This window comes from Mastigoproctus giganteus, chromosome 1, assembly GCF_048544385.1.
Source record: "Mastigoproctus giganteus isolate SK-2022 chromosome 1, ASM4854438v1, whole genome shotgun sequence".
NCBI lineage: Eukaryota > Metazoa > Arthropoda > Arachnida > Uropygi > Thelyphonidae > Mastigoproctus > Mastigoproctus giganteus.
Window position 1 is genome coordinate 164,237,661 of NC_143575.1, and position 17,420 is coordinate 164,255,080.

Consider the following 17,420-nt stretch of genomic DNA (forward strand, 5'->3'; position numbering starts at 1 on the left):
GCTACTTTTAACCTTTTAGTCTGTGAATCCCCCCCCCCAAGCTAGCAGTTTTCCGACCCACCTAACACTGCCTCGATGACATCAGCAAATATTCTTGCACCCTTTCTATTTAAGTGTATCCCATTCCTGTAGAAGCAGTCTCTCCTGTTAACAAGCACAGATCACGCTGAAAAAAATTCTACACCTTGAACCTTGCACATTCCCTCCAGGGCGGAATTGATTGACAAGGCTCTTATGTGTGAATATGTATTCCCTCCTATCGTGGCTTGGCAGAATTGCAGACACTTTCAAATTTAATCCGGACTCTCGACTTTTTTTCAACATTTACCTGTAGGAAGGCTATTCCATTCATAAATATTGCCAGTCGGTCTACACTGCTAACGCAGTACAGATGTCAGTCACCTGAACTGACCTGGTGCCAGGTGGGTTCCCATTCTCAAATAAGTAATGAAACGAGTTAATTTTTCGAACATTGGACCATGAAGAAGGTGGTGAAAACTAACAGGTTTGCAGTTTCCAAGATTCTCGTATTGGCCCTTGTGGTGTAATTATCACTTAAATCTTTCTTCTTGCCCATTCCTCCGCTTGATTGTAATCATACACCCACATTTATCGACTCAGTTGCTTTATTTTGCGTGGCACGAACACGTGATGCTGTTACTGAAAAAGCACTCCATTTCATTAAGAGCGTTGGGTTCTTCGTTGGTTATAAATTGGCCACGCAGTGTATACATTTATTGAGATTTACGAGCGTTGCTTATAAAGAAATAAAATGGTATATTGGGAATGTTAATAAAAGGAAAAGAATCGTAATTAGTTTTAAAAAAAAGTTTTACTCTATTGGCACACAATTGGTATATTATTCTGTTTTCATAGTTTTAGCATCCATTATTCTTAGATCATGGATTTTTGCCCTTATTGACAAGAAGGTTGTGATGAAGTCAAGTTATTTCCGGAACGAGATGGCAGGTGAACATTAGGTACTTCCGTTTATTTATTTATTATTATTGTTATTATTATTATTAGCACGAATTTGTTATTCGTTTCTGAATTGCATTAAATCTTATTTTTAAATTAGTGTGACGATGTTATGTTTACGTGCAGTCACTGTGTTGGAAGCTAATCAGTTAAGTTATTCAAGATATTTTTGGTTATAACAAATTGAACAGAAACTTTTAATTTTTATGACATCCTTGGGGTTGTATGTGTCTTGTTTGCCTTGAAACTGGGTATGTATTAATGTGTACGGATTGACTTGATAACGCTGGAGTTTGAATTGCACTACTTTATTTGTTATTAATTTTTTAAAAAAAAATTAAAAAAAAAATTAATAAAATTTTTAAGCTTTTAAGTGATTTCATTGACATATAGAATTTAAATATTATTATGCCTTTAGTCAGGCAAGTGTTTTCGGTTGTTTTAAATGTCAATATTCACTGAAAATGCATAACTCTTTATAACAATTTTTTAAAACGTTCCTGTTTATATTCGTTGGTATGGTGTTTCTTTACGACTTTCTGTGCTTATTCAGTGGTTTTCCCAGAAATGAAATGAGAATAAATATGCATAATACTGTGACAGATATATTAACGATTTTTAACTATAATGTACAGAAAACAGTATAAATATACCATTTTCTGCTACAAAGGTTATACTCCAGTTATGGGTACCCCTCCGGAGGAAATGGCATCTTTTGCTTGAATCCACCCCAAGTTACTGTAGTAATCTGAACGAATCTGCTCAGATAGCAAAAAACTGAATGAGTATTTTGCATCTACATTCATACATGAGGAGTTAATAAGGTTTGAAAATGCCAGGTTATCAAATTGTAGTAGGGTGCTTAATGAGTTTATAATAACTGAGAGCAAAGTGGGGGAGAAATTGTTGAAGTTTAACATAAGAAAGGCACCTGGGGTGGATGGAATCTATCCAGTTATATTAAAGGAGGGGGCAAAGGAAGTTGTTGTTATTTGGTTTTTAGGAGCATTAGCAACTAAGGCCATATTGCTGCTGGAATATGCAGTGGTCATTCCCTGACCTTTCCGCATACTCCGTATTTGGTGGTGACGGGCTCGAACCTCGGTCTCATCAAGAAAGTGTGTGCTACGCACTGCTGCTCCTTCCCACCTGGCTACGGAGGTGCCGGCAAAGGAAGTAAGCAAACCCTTAGTCATAATTATGTGAGCATCCTTGGACTCAGAGAAGGTCCCCACGGACTGGAGATGTGCAAATGTATCCCCAATTCACAAGGGGGGAATCAGACCAGTTAGTTTAACTTCTGTTCCAGGTAAAATAATGGAGTCACTGGCTAAAGATGCATTGCAGGATCATCTAGATAAGACTGCAGCAATAATTCTGACACAGCATGGGTTTGTTAAGGGAAAGTCTTGTTGACAAATTTGATTGGATAGATATTATGATGTGGTTACAAAGGAACTGGATGCAAAAAATAATAGTGATATCATATACCTGGATTTCATGAAATCTTTTGACACTGTTGCGTATGGAAGACTACTGTACAAATTGGAACAGAATGGTATTAAGGGTAAGTTGTTACAATGGATAAAAGAATGGTTGAGTTGGAGAAGACAGAGGGTGGTAATCGATGGGTGCTGCTCTTTTGTGGACTAATGTTATTATTGGAATCCCTCAGGGTTCAGTGTTGGGTCCACTGTTGTTTTGTATATTTATCAATGATATCGATGAAGGTATATCAGGCTTAGTGTCGAAGTTCGCAGATCACAAAGGTTGGCAGGGTTTTTAATGGCAGTGTGCTACTGCAACAGGATCCAGAAAATTTGGGCAGATGGGCTGAGAAGTGGCAACTGAAGTTTAACATTGACAATGCAAAGTACTGCATATGGGTAGAAGTAACCCCAGAGAAATGTACCAACTGTGTGATACTACACTTAATGTGGTAGAAAATGAAAAAGACCTGGGAGTAATTGTGCAGTCAGATATGAAGTTTTCTGAGCAATGCAGACAGGCTGCCAGGGCAGGTCATGGGGTTTTCTCAATGATATACAGGAATTTTGCTTGCAGGGAAAAGGAAGTGATTGTCCCTCTGTATAAGGCAATGGTCAGGCCATGCCTTGAGTACTGCATACAGGTCTGGAGGCTTCATTTTAGGAAGGATGTTGATTTGCTTGAGCGTGTACAGAGAAGGGCAACAAGATTGGTGAAGGGAATGAAGGGATCCTCTTACCAAGAGAGGCTTAAGTTCTGAAAATTGCAGCGTCTGGAGACTAGGCACCTGTGAGGTGATCTGATTGAGGTGTATAAGGCCTTGAATGGGTTGAGCATGCTGAATTCTGATGGGATCCTTCCACTTGTTCAGATTAAGAACCTAAGGGGGCATAAATTCAAATTGAGGATAGACAGATGTAGAATAGATCTGTGGAAATTTGCCTTTAGCCAGCGGGTATTTTATTGCTGGAACAAACTTCCATCTGTCATTGTGCAAGTTGATAGTTCAAATAAATTTAAGGAGGAACTGGACAAACATTTGAGGGAATTGTTTTGCAATTTTTTTTATTTTTTTCTGGCTGATGCTGCATAAGCTCATACACTTGCTTTCTTTCATCACATGCCACAACTACTAGGACTACCTTTTTTCACTAGCCAGAAATGAAAGTATTAAAAAACTTACACTTCTTTTGCTTGAATCCGTCCCGAATTTTGCCATGCACGCAACATAGTTCTTGAGTTGAGTTCAGCCACTACGAGTAAACAAGAGGTGAATGAAGGGGTCCTCTTACCTTGAAAGGCTTAAGTTCTGCAAATTGCAGCATCTGGATACTAGGCACTTGCGAGGTGATCTGATTGAGTTGTATAAGACTCTGAATGGGTTGTGCAGGCCCAATTCTGATGGGATTCTTCCTCTTGTTCAGATTGTGAACCTGAGGGGACATAAATTCAAATTGAGGAATGACAATTGTAGAATAGATGTGCAGAAATTTGCCTTTAGCCAGTGGGTAGTTGATTGCTGGACCAAACTTCCATTTGTTATTGTGGAAATTGATAGCCTAGATAAATCCAAGGAGGAACTGAACAAACTTTTAGAGGGAATAGATGTGTGAAATGGGAGAGGTTTTTTTTTTTTTTTTTTTGGATGATGCTACATAAACTTGCTTTCTTGCGTCACATGCCTGTTCTTCTACAACAAGAAAAAAAGCACAAAGCACAACAAGAAAAAAAGCACTACATTGCTAAACATCAAACTCTAAACTCTAATGTAGAGTTTCCCAAAGTGTGAATTAATCCCCTCTCCTGGATGGGGATAATAGGTTTTTTGGGGGAGATGCTTGTTGTTGTTTTCATGTGGGAAAACCATTCCACTAATAAATACATATGAAGAATTTTTTATTTGCCTGTTATTTGTATTTTATTTTAAATTTATTTCTTTGAGATTAAATTTATTGAAATATATCTATAATTCATAAAAGTATGTATATTCATAGCTGTTACCAATTCATATCTAAAATTTAGCCATGAATGTATATTCATGGCTAAGTTTTATGGCAAATCTGGTTTTTTTTTGTATTTTTCTGGAACTTCGGGGGCTGGGGAAATGATATTTAAGAAAAATTTTAAGGGGGCTTTAGGTATAAAAGTTTGGGAACCTCTGCTCTAGTTGAACTTGATTAACATTCTGCATCACATTTTTGTATAATTTGCAGTCCAACTGGTTCTTTGTAATTTTCACTTTCAATTGTTACCAATGAAAGCCATTCACTACAAAGTCACCAAATAGGAGGATGTGGAAAGGTCAGGGAATGACCATCGCATATCCTGGAGAAATATGGCCTTAGTTGCTAATGCTCCTAAAAACCAAATAACAAAACAAAAAAAAATCACTACAAGGTAAAATAATTGCCAGGCATTTTGCTCAGCAGCAGTCATTTTGTGTTCCAGTTCTTGTAAAGTCAGCACCTACTTAATTTGTGAACTAATAGATATGCTGCCTTTCACTTTTACATCAAATAGATTTGGGAACACGTATATGCCTGAAGGTATTGCATCCTTGATGATTCAATGTTTTAACAACTTAGTTGACCAGACCCAGCTTGGAGTGGTGGAAGCAGAACTTTATTTCTGGAAGCAACGTAATGTTTGCTATGTTGTGTCTGTCAGACTGTAGTTCAGTTTTGTCACACCATTCTCTTCTCCTGTAGTGTTGATCTATTTCTCTATTGTCCCATAAGCAGAAAAAGCAAGGGAACTTAATGAAACCACTTTCCAAATCCAGAAGGAATCCATGCATTTTGAAGTTCTCTCAGACATCTTTATACTGATCATTCTTGAATTTACATTCTTCACATTTCTGTAGCCTTCTTTTATATGAACAAAGTGCACAACAGAAATTGATGGGTATTTATTCCCAATATGAAGCAATCCAGCTTTCAAACTTTCTATTAATGGATGGGACTCCTCTAGATTGTGCCTAATGCCAACTTATTTATAAATAACATTCAAATCAAAACAGTGGCACTAGCTTTTGCAAGAGCATAAAAATTCAGGTAACATGTCTTTTTCTGAATGTGTGCCTTGCATTTAGGATCCAGTAGATTCCTCTCTTTTAAATGAGATTTCAGGAGCTCTGCATTGGATTTGGTTAGACCCATGTCCCTCACTAAGTCATCTAGTTCTAGCTGATTTGGGAAATGTGGCACTTTCCACCAAACATCTAAGGTAGAATCCTATTTATCCTGTTCATCATATTTGCCATTCAATTCTGAAAACCCTTCTCTAGAAAGTAGTTTGGAAATTGAGGTCTTCACTGTGTGGTCTCAGAGCAGTAGAGGATGGTATGTTGGGATATACCATAGCTTTTTAATCTGCAGACTTTTTAAACTTTGGTATATCCACTGCAGAAGAAATGGTCACTGTGATCATTTGTTGGCTGTTTGATATTCGGAATATTGCAAAAGGCACATCTTTTCAATGAGAAAAGAGCCTCCTTAACCTCTAGATCCATCTAAGAAAAAGCTAATACACACCCATGAGAAAAACTGATTATATTGATGGAATTCAGCACACAAAATACATATAAAAAAAAATTAAATATAAACAAACATTATTTTTGTCATATAAAGCATAATGGATGGGATCATTAACTTATGAAGAATGCTTACCAAACTCTTCATTTAAAGGAAGTTTAAATAAGGAATTTTGTACGTAGAACTTTTCCATTTGGAATGTGATGTGGCAGTGTGAAAAATAAATGTTTATTCCGATTATACATAATTTTTTTTCTCTCCCTTATTTTTAGAATTTAATTACTTACAAAACAGTTGATCTGCTGCTGCTGACAAACAGGCTTTTAATGTCTGTCATGTGGTTAAAGAATAAAATAATGTTTTGCATGAATTACACGGTGCAATGGTGAAACTACAAACTATTATGCAGTTCCTTTTGCCACACAGACCACTTACATTGAGAGCACAGACAGTCTTAATTTCTAACTCATTTGGATGTGCATGTATCAGTCAGTAGGATGTAAATTCAAATTGAAGGAGGATGGTTACAGAATAGATGTGTACAAGTTTGCCTTCAGCCAACGGGTGGTTGATTGCTGGAACAAGCTTCCATCCGTTGTTATGAAAGTGGATAGTTTGAATAAATTCAGGAAAGAACTAGACAAACTATTGGAGGTGATATTATTTCTTTGGCTGATTCTGTATAAGCTTACTTTCTTGCATCATTAGTCACTATTAATACTAATAGTAAAGAGAATATATGTTTATTGATATGGCTCCTACCAAGCAGGTAGCTTTGTCAATCACGGAAGTACAGTGTTCAACATTTTGAAAGATCAAAAAGAAATTGGAAGCTTACAGAAATATACTGTATCGGGTGGGATCAGAGAATGAAAGACAAAACATCAACAACTTGAAAATGTACTCTTGGAATGGCTAACAGTGATGGGTCATTCCATGTCAAGTGGCTTGGGGTCCCTGCTCGACCATCTTCAATTTTGTTGAAACTTGGTGTGGATGTTTAAACAGGTTTCAAATGAAGCTGTGCAAAATTTCAGTTCAAAATATAGTATGCTTGAGGCACCAGCACCTTTTTTGTGGAGGTAACTTGTGTTATGCGGAATAAATCACAAAACATTTTCAAGGATTTGAGTATTACTGTTGCACAACGGTGAGAGGTAGTGCTCTGAAACTTGATATACCTAGTTAACTTTTGGCAGAGAATGCAAAACTTTTGCTGTCCAGGCTCAAAAACCTTCACATTTTTTACAGTGCAGTCTAAAACTGGCACCAAAAATTTGTCACAACAAATTTAAGCAAGATTTTGAAAATCATAACTTTGAAATAAAAACCTTTGGTACCTTTTTCTTTGGACATTCCACATACCAACTGCATGAATTCAGTCTAACTAAATATGAGCTCTTATCTCATTTTCTAGTTGAGATATTTTCCTTCAAAGATTGACTCAAAATTTGAAAGTCAAATTTGACCTATCTTAAGGGGCAAATATCTTAATGTGGGAAACCTTCAATTCTCTCGTTTTTGCCACCACTGGAAAGAGCAGAGTTTCAGCTACAAGGATCATGGTTTATCTGTTTTATGTCTTTGCACTTAAGGCCTTAAAATTAAGCCTAAATATCAAGTAGTGTTATGCACCGCATTGTTATTTTTTGAGATCTTTTTTGTTGTAGAACACTTCCTTAATCCTGCCTAATGTTTAGAATAGAATATTCTAGAAGAATACCCAAGAATTATAGAACATTCTACATTTCTCGAATATTCTAGAAATCTAGAATATTCTAGACAATTTCATACAAAAAAAAAGTATAAATAGCTGATATTTGAACCTTGCTGTTATTAATGTTTTATCATCATGATGAACAGTTTGTTTATTTTGTTCCTCTATTTTTTATTATTTGACTGTAATAAAGTTAATTAAGTTTTCATTGCATGCAGAAACATCCACTTATTAGTCAGCATGAAAGCCATGGAATCAGAAGATTTTGCTGGAGATAAGCTGGACTCATGCACCATCAGTCATATGGATAATTCTAAATGTCATGTGCTATCTTATACACGCAAAACTGGGTTAAAATTATTTAAAGAATTTGAATTTGAAGAACACACAGCTGATAGGTCGACTCATGCACCATCAGTCATTTGGATAATTCTAAATGTCATGTGCTATCTTATACACGCAAAACTGGGTTAAAATTATTTAAAGAATTTGAAGAACAACAGCTGATAAGTCAACATTGTGGATTAAAACTGGGTGAAGAAGACACAATTTGTCTACATCATGAAGCTTTGCTTTTGACAAATAAATTTTTGCAGCATTCATGTTGCAATCCTTTCTAGTATAAAAATCATATGGTGTATAAAAATCATATGGTGAAAAAAAGTTTACAACCAATTGATTTATCAATGGCAGGCTACCTGAAAGACCTAACAAAGGTAGACATAAAATCAGGCCAGAAGCTGAGCCCATCATGCCGAAAAGATTCTAACAGCCGAAAAGCAGCAACAGTAACATCAACTTCATCTGGATCAGACCATGATGACAAAATGCATGTGACTGAAAGCTTGAACCCAAGTTTGATGGCTATTGGTATTTCTCCTCTGAAATTTCAGTGAATGGCTAAGAGAGACTCACAAGGCTATGACAAAAGGCAGGCAAGTCAGGTACAAGATGTAATTTCCAGTAAAATTGCGCATCTATTGGTGGCTTGGATCCAAATGACATCATGGAGCCAAGTGCAAGTCATCAGTGTGGAAATTGCTTAGATTACAATGAGCTGCTGAAAGAAAAGTTGATGGTATCAAGTCATTCAGAAATACTTCAAATATTAACACTAGCTCCATTCTTTATAGATTTGGTCTATAAAGAAAGATTTTCTTTATAGATTTGGCCTATAAAGAAAACAATGGAAGAGTTTAGTGTCTGAGAAAGAATGGTCAAGAAAGCTAGAAAACTTAAAGCAGAAGAAGGAATCATGGCCATACCTGGAAAAAAAGCTTTCTGAGCAAGTAAAGCAAAAGGTGATGGAATTTTTTTGAAGATGATGAATTTAGTTGGATATGTCCTGGAGAAAGATTGTTTCCATTAGAAATGCAGATGGAATAAAAATGCAAATGCAAAAGCGACTACTACTCAGCAACTTGGAGGAAATGTTTATAACTTATAGAGATAGAAATGGATCTGACATTGGATTTTCTAAATTTTGTGAACTTCGACCAAAGTGGTGTGTCACAGTTGGCGCACCAGGAACACATTCTGTATGTGCACAATTAAAATGTCAAGTTAATGCTAGCAGCAAGGCCTGTTGAATGTGATTACAAGATTCTCATTGGTAAAACAGTCTATGATTTGGAGTCAAAAGATTGTATGCTTCATCAGTGTGAAAAATGCCCAGGAACAGATGAATTAAAAAAGTTTCTAGAGAATATTTTTGAAAACAATGAACCAGAAGATATTATTGAATTCAAGCATTGGATACACACCGACAGAGATACACTGGACTCAAAGCGATTAACAACATAAGCTTTTATTTGAGTTGAGTACAAAGATATTTAATCTTTCCTGTCCATCACTACATTGCTAAACATCAAAGCTATCATTTGAAGTCAACAAAGGAAAGCCTAATGACAGGAGAATTGGTCATCTTGATGGATTTTGCAGAAAATTATTCATTTGTTGTGCAAGATGCTGTTCAAGGGTTCCACAGGGAGAATAGCCAGGCTACATTGCATCCATTTGTCATTTATTACAAGGGTATTGAACTTCAGAATATAAGTTTGTGCATTATCAGTGACTGCCTTCAACATGACAGATTGCAGTGCATGTTTTTCTAACCAACTTAATTGAATATTTGAAGTTTCATGACAGAAATCAGGCACATTTACTACTTCGGTGATGGTTCTGCAGCTAAATACAAGAATTTCATTAACTTGTGTTGTCATCAGAAGGATTTTGATATCAGTGCTGAATGGAATTTATTTGGCACTAGCCATGGCAAGTCACCATGTGATGGAATTGGTGGAACAATAAAACGACTGGTAGCCCGTGCAAGTCTCCAATGCTCAACTGAAAACCATCCTGACACTAAGAAACATGTTTGAATTTTGCGACCAGCATGTAACTGGAATAAAATTCTGTGTTGTTTCTAACGAGGAAATTGAGCAAGTAAGGCCATTTCAAGAGAAAAGATTCATAGGTGGCCATACTATTGCTGGAACAAGAGAAAATCATCACTTCATTCCTATTGATGAAAGACATTTGTGTCTGTCTTGCATCAATGACACACATCATCATTTGTAGCTCATGTAGATCAGACTAGTGAAACCAATATTCAATATGTGCCAATTGTTAATTTACAACTTGGCCAATACATTGCCTGTATTTATGACAATAATTGGTGGATTGGAAATATTTGTGAAATTTCATTTGAAGAACATGATGTATTGGTAAATTCCATGCATCCTCATGGAGCAGCTCACTCATTTCACTGGCCTGCTAGACAAGGTGTCTGCCCGATTCCTGAACAACAAATTATTGCCAATCTTCCAGCTCCAAAAACAACAACAATGGGACGACAATATAGCTTGCCTGAAGTAGTAATATCAACCGTCAATGAAAAATTCCAGTCCATTACAAAGCAGGATTCAATATTTTCACACTCACTTGCTTATTTCAAATTGTATTGTGTTTTAAATAAATTTTGTTGCAGTTATAACTCTTTTCAAGCTTAGAAACCAATAGAACATCATCTTTATGCTTGGAATCCTGAATAAAGACCACATTTTAGGCTTGGGAACTTGCACTAAAGAAACCCATGCAATTTCTTTTCTTGCCATTTGCACCCCCATTGTAAAAAATACAGATCTTTTTGTCCATTGGCAATATATCCTTTCTCCTTAAACTAAAGGGGAGAGTAATTGCAGAAAATCTCACTCTTGTAAATGCAATAGTTCTGTCCTTATTGAGATGTGAAACTTCACCATCAAATAAGTATACAAATATTATGTGGAAAATATAAAATGTTTAAGGCCATTTTTTAGGCCTTAAGTAGCAAGACACAAAACTGAAAAACCATGTTTCTTGTTTAAAACCTGCTCTTTCCAGTGGTGGCAAAAATGAGAGAATTGAAGGTATTTAATTGAACATTAAGATATTTGCCCCTAAAGATAGGTCTATTTTGATTTTAAATTTTGAGTCTTTAAAGGAAATTTTTTGAAAATTTTTGAATCTTTAAAGGAAAATATCCCAACCAGCAAACAAGTATAAGAACTCATATTTAGTTAGAATAAATTCATGCAGATGTTAAATGAAATGCCCAAAGGAGAAGGTACCAAAGGTTTTTATTTCAAAGTTACAACTTTCAAATGTCTTGCTTAAATTTGTCGCGACAATTTTTGGTGCCAGTTTTAGACTGCATTGTAAAAAAATGTGAAGGTTTTTGAGCCTGGACAGCAAAAGTTTTGCATTCTCTGCCAAAAGTTAACTAGGTATACCAAGTTTCAGAGCATTACCTCTCAATGTTACAGTAACACTTAAAACTCTGAAAATTTTTTGTAATTTGCTCCACGTAACACAAGTGACCTCCACAAAAAGGTGCTGGTGCCTCGAGCATACTATATTTTGAACTGAAATTTTGCACAGCTTCATTTGAAACCTGTTTAAACATCCACACCAAGTTTCAACAAAATAGAAGATGGTTGAGTAGGGACCATCTTCAAAATCACTTGCAAAAAAGTTACCATAGTTAGAAATAAGGCTGAATCATTTGTGCATCAGATGAATCTTGAAGATTTCAAATCTTCCAATGGAATTTTAAATTTAAAGAGAAAATTTTAATTTTCTCTTTAAATTTAAAGAAATTTAAAATTTATCATGTGCTGTCTTTCAAAAATGTGTGCAGTGAAAGTGCAGCCATCAATGCTGAAACTATGAAGGAATGGAAGGAGAATCATTTATGATTCTCCTTCCAATCATAATGATTACTGTATATCTGATTTTAAGTTGCTAACATTTAAAGGTGAGTGATGCAGTGGTCGAAAAAAAGACAAAACAGTGGATTACAATCCAGTGGATGCTTCCTCTCTTAATTATTTGTTAAAGTCCAGAAGTCCAATGCTCTTAAGGTTTGAAGACATTGGCAACTATATATTGGTTAATCCCAAAAGCTTGGATGTCATCAGAAATCAAAGGAAGGGTGGGTAAGAAACTTAGAAGAGCAAGATGACCAAGGAGAATAGAAATTTCTGGTTGTGGATAACTGAATCCCCCATTGCCAAAGTGAGTGACTTTCAATCGCTGTTGAGTATATGACATCAATCCTTCATTCGCTTGATTAAGATGTAATTTAGTGATGTAAAAAAAAACTATCGAGAAATGCCATTAAGCAGAAATTGTGCTATCTTGAAAAAAAAAAAAAAAAATGCAAAATCGATGTGCTGCAGGCAATGTTTCAGTATGGGGTGAGGTTAATGGAAAAGTGATCACCAGTTGGTTCAAACATACTGGATTTGTCACCTAGAATGAAGCTTCACATTCTTCTTCCTCTATTAAACACAAGAAGTTTTGTTGAAGAATGCCCATCAAGAATTAAACCTCATACATCGTTTTTTGAGCACAGCATGACTACGAAAATGAATTAAACACTATCATATGCCTTCATAATTCTTTTAAAATATGCCCTGCCACTGAAACAGTGCTGCATTTCGACAGATTATTTTAAAAGCTGACACCAGTTCCCCCTATCTATGGTTAGGACTTGATACACATGTACTAATGTATACAGTAATTACAGTATACATACAAAATCTACAAATTAATCTTACCATACAATACTAAATGTACAATTTTCATTTTTTGTTTAATACTGTAGTATATATTCTAAATTGTATTATATTGTATTGTATTAATGAGTTTAACCTAAATATTTATACTTTTCTTCTTTTGTAAATTTTATTGACTATTGGTATAACATCCTTTTGATATAACAAAAAAAAATTTTTATTCTTCGGGGAGGGGGTCGCTATAAAGAGCTCTGACTGTATTATATATTGCAGTATATATAAACATTTAACTAAATATTTTAATCCATCACACGTGGTTTTATAATGTTTTATATATATTTTTTAATTAAGTCTGTTGATAAGTGAATACTGATTATATTTCACTCATGAAATTAAAAGATAAAAGACTGAATAAATTTATAGCATAGACAGTTGGAAATAGACACCTTTTAAAATTATATAAACCAATATTTATCAAAATATAGCATGAAAATTCACTTAAATATACTCGTATCATGTAGGCTCAAAAAGAGTTGTAATTTTGCAACCCAAGCACGGGACTAAGTACTATAGGTTCTAATTTTTTTTTTTTTTTATGAAAACCCCAAACACGAAAGGTATCAAAACCTATAGTACTTAGTACCGTGCATGGGTTGAAGGAGAAGGATGCCGGAAACTTTGCTCTAGAGACTAAACATGGGTTTCACCACTTCAAGCCTCCAATAAGCAAAGTGGTGGTATTCACCGGTTGTTGAAAGTCATCTACCACCTTTAAATACCTCTCGTGTTTGGGGTTCACATAAAAAAAAAATTAAAAATAGGCACTCTTTAGATAAACTGAATTTAGAATAACTAAATTAACAGGTTTTGCATTTGGTCCAAATTTTCACCTCAAGTTTGGAATATATTAATAATATTAATATATAATAGCTTTCTGCTTCTTATTCAGGCTCTCCTTTAATACATTTTGCTGTGCTTTTATCTAGTAGCGTAGCAATGAGTACTTGTCCTTTTAAAATTTGCAAATAAAATATACTTTCAAATTGTAATGTAGCTCTTAGTCAAAATGCACATGCTGCCGATATGTTCACATCTGTATATATTTCCTCAGAAATATATACAAATCTGAACATATATTTCCTTGGAAATATGTGCAGATTTATTTGCTTTGCATTTTTATATTAATTGTGTAATCCTAATTTTACGAGGGCCCCTATATCCTATTTTTTTACTATTAAAGTAGGGCATTTCATAATAAACATTTTCGCAGGGGGGCTCCCAAAAAAACTTTTGTCTAGGGCCCGCATATTCTCAAGTTAGGCCCTGGTTACTCCTCTTGGTGCAGGAGTTGAATATGATTTTAAAATTCTGCAAAAAATAATTCAAAACTTTTTGATGCTCCTTTTACTTTAATCTTTTCCGAATACAACTGTGAAAAATTGATTTTTTTTTTTTTTTTTTTAAAAACAAATATTTTAAATTATTTTTGAAAATAATATATCTCTGCAGCACTTTAGATATGTTTTTATCCTTTTTTCTTTGAATGTCTCCTTTATTATCTTTAACTGGCCGCGAGCAAATTATCAGTCAAAAGCCTGTTGCACTTCGATAGTTGGATACGAGCCAAATTCCTCTATAATGCCAGAGATTATAACAATTGGAAGTAGTGCTATAAAGCACTAAGAGCATGTGCTTCAATGACTGGACATGAGAGATGAGCACTAATTTTAAATTCAGCACTTGTTTTTTCAACACATGCAATATAATTATCAAGTCTAGGCTTAACTAGATCCTGAATTTTTGCTTTTTTGTGCAATAAGTAACCAAGATTTCTGGAATTTTCATTTGAGAAATTAAAGAAAACTTTTGTTGATAGCTGTTGGGAATTTCAGCTGTGTAGCCAAAAAAAAAGCAAAACATTGCTGAAATTTGTGTAGTGTCTCAAAGATCCCCATGCACCATTGTGGTGGGGGGGTCCTGTGCTGTCTCCAGCAGCAGTAACATTCCAGTTTGTAACAAGAACAGTCGTGTGGAACCTGACACATGCTCAACTTTGTTTTATATTTCTGGAAAATATTTTTGAAGTTTTTTTTTGTTTTTTTTTTCAAATTCTGTGTGCAGTATACCAGTATTTGTTTTTTTCTTAATGGATTGAGTATTTTTTGTATGTATTGCTATAATTTTTTATAAAAAATTTTATATTTAAAAAGTGTTGTTTTTTACACGATATTTTTTAAAAATATAAAAAAAAATATTCTGCTGAAAGTGAAAAAAAAAAACAAAGTTACAATCATCAAATATAAATCTGAAACTAAGAGTCACTTCTGTTTTCCAGGTTAGCGAACCATTAAGAGCACGTACGTGCATATATTAATGTTTTTTGCCAAATGATTCCAGGAATAAATAAATAATTCTTCTCTTTCTTGGTGATACCTTTCTACTTCTCTCTCTCGGGGTAACTCGGGAATTTTTTTTTTTCCTGGTGCAGCATAAGCCTCAGGCTTCCTCAGGTTTCCTTGCACCATATGGCTAATAATAATAAAACCATCAATAAAATATTATAATAATAACATCAAGAATAATAATAATAACTGAGACAAGAAGTATATTTTGAAAGACAATTAAACATTAATATAATAGCATAGTTTAATTTATTATGGTAAATTAATTAAAAATTAAACAAAGAGGAACTGCTCTTCGTAGAAGTTGCCTCTGTGACATGTCAGTTGGCTTGCCATTTCAAATGCTGTGAGCACATGCTATTTTCAAGACACTGAAAGCAAAACCAACTTGTTGAAGCAAAAGTCAAAAGCATAAATAGTTGCATTGAACCTGACAAGTTCTTTGCATGTGTAAATTCCAAGTAAACAATTTTTCACTCAAATGATCTCAAGTAAAAGTTTGACTATGTTTAAGAATGTAGGTAAAAAAAATCAGATTTTTAGTGATTAATTAATGGTTAATGCAGAACAGTTATTTTTGTGAGCAGGTCTGTGCAAATGGATGGGTGCATTGGATGTGCCTCACCATGACAGCGATCCAGGGGGCCAATAATTGAGGGAGCATAGAATTTGAAACATTTTTTAAAAATTTAGTAGTAAAATAATAATCTTGATAAGTATTTTGGTGCCTTAAAATAATAGTTAAAATGTTTTTGTTTTTATTATGTTATAACAGTTTAATCCATTAAAACTTTCACAGACCTTTGTTAATTAATAAAATAATTTTGGAAATATTCCATGTTGGCTTTTTTGTTAATAATTATTTTATTAACAATCGGATGACAGACCTATCATTAAGAATGCGAATGTGAGTAATAATTATTTTTACTAAGGTTATCCACTGGTATGTATAATATTAATTTTCAATATTTTCATTAACCAATAATTTTAAATTTTGTTTAATAAAGATTAGTGAGAAAATGTCTACAAAATGACTGTTTCTTTCTGGAGCAAAAAAGAGAGGAATAAAGAAAAACATAGAAGAATAAAAATACCAGGGTAGTATGTCACGTTGGTTATTTTCTGTGCAAGAAGAAGGGCAACAACCATCCACATCATCATTAATGCTTGTTGATGAAGAGCAAAAGACTGACGTATTTGAAGATGTGTCAAAAGAAAATAAAGAACAGTGTGAAAAAATAACAAAAGAAAATAAAGAACAGAGTGAAAAAATAACAAAAGAAAATAAAGAAGAACGGTGTGAAAAAATAACAAAAGAAAATAAAGAAGAACGGTGTGAAAAAATAACAAAAGAAAATAAAGAACAGTGTGAAACAGTTCTTTATTCAACAACTTCTGTAACAAATGTCATTGAAGATTATCAGCAGATATCAAAACCTGCTGATAATAAAACTTGCAGATATCAAAACCTGCTGATAATTCAATGATAAAACTTGATAGATGCAATTAGTTGTGATGATCCAGCCACATGGCCAAAAAAAAAATTAATGAAGATTTGAGAGTTAAGTTTGTAAATCTAGATCCCAAGCAGGTAATTGGCGTAATTTTTCTATGTAACTCAGTTGATAACAAAAAAATTTCAACTAGTTATTATAAAGTAACTTTAAAAATGGAGAAGTAATTAATTACAGTTGGTTAATGTATTCATAAGCACTGACTCCTTGTAGTGCTTTTGTTATTTATTATTTCTCAAATCAAATATGCCAAATAAATTCTAAATGGTTATAATAATTGGAGGAAATTTAGTGTTTTTGCTTACAGAGCATGAAGTAGGAAAAATACATATAAATTGTTTTTGCCGATGGCCAGAATTATACTTAAGACTAAATGCAGATCAAAAGAACAGATAAGTCAACCCAAAAATTATTAAATGAGGAATAAAAAGAATCTGAAAATTTTATATGAAAGAATTGTTTCAGTAATATTATTTTTATGTAGTAGAAATTTGCCACTAAGTGGGTCTAATGAAGACTTTGGTTCAAATGGAAATTTTTTGGGCTTGATAGAATTATTATCAGAACATGATGTGTTTCTGCCAGAATATCTAAAATCCATTAAAAATAAAAATACGAGAATTAATAATCATCTGTCAAAAAGATTTAAAAATAAATTTTGAAGTGAACTCTGATGAAGTTTTAAAACAAATTTTAAATGGAGTAAAAAGCTAAATATTGTGGCATTC

At 34.0% G+C, this 17,420-nt stretch overlaps 1 protein-coding gene across 2 annotated transcripts in view; it reads left to right on the top strand.

Annotated features, from left to right (window-relative positions):
* Positions 1-864: 864 nt before the first annotated feature.
* LOC150091236 (rho GTPase-activating protein 12-like) overlaps positions 865-17,420 on the top strand; it is a 308,288-nt gene continuing 291,732 nt past the window's right edge. Inside the window, exon 1 of one of the 2 annotated variants that reach the window (XM_090382935.1) lies at positions 865-980. The gene's annotated coding sequence lies outside the window, so the exon portion shown is untranslated. The remainder of the gene's footprint in view (positions 981-17,420) is intronic. The other variant, XM_090382932.1, reaches the window with a different exon arrangement.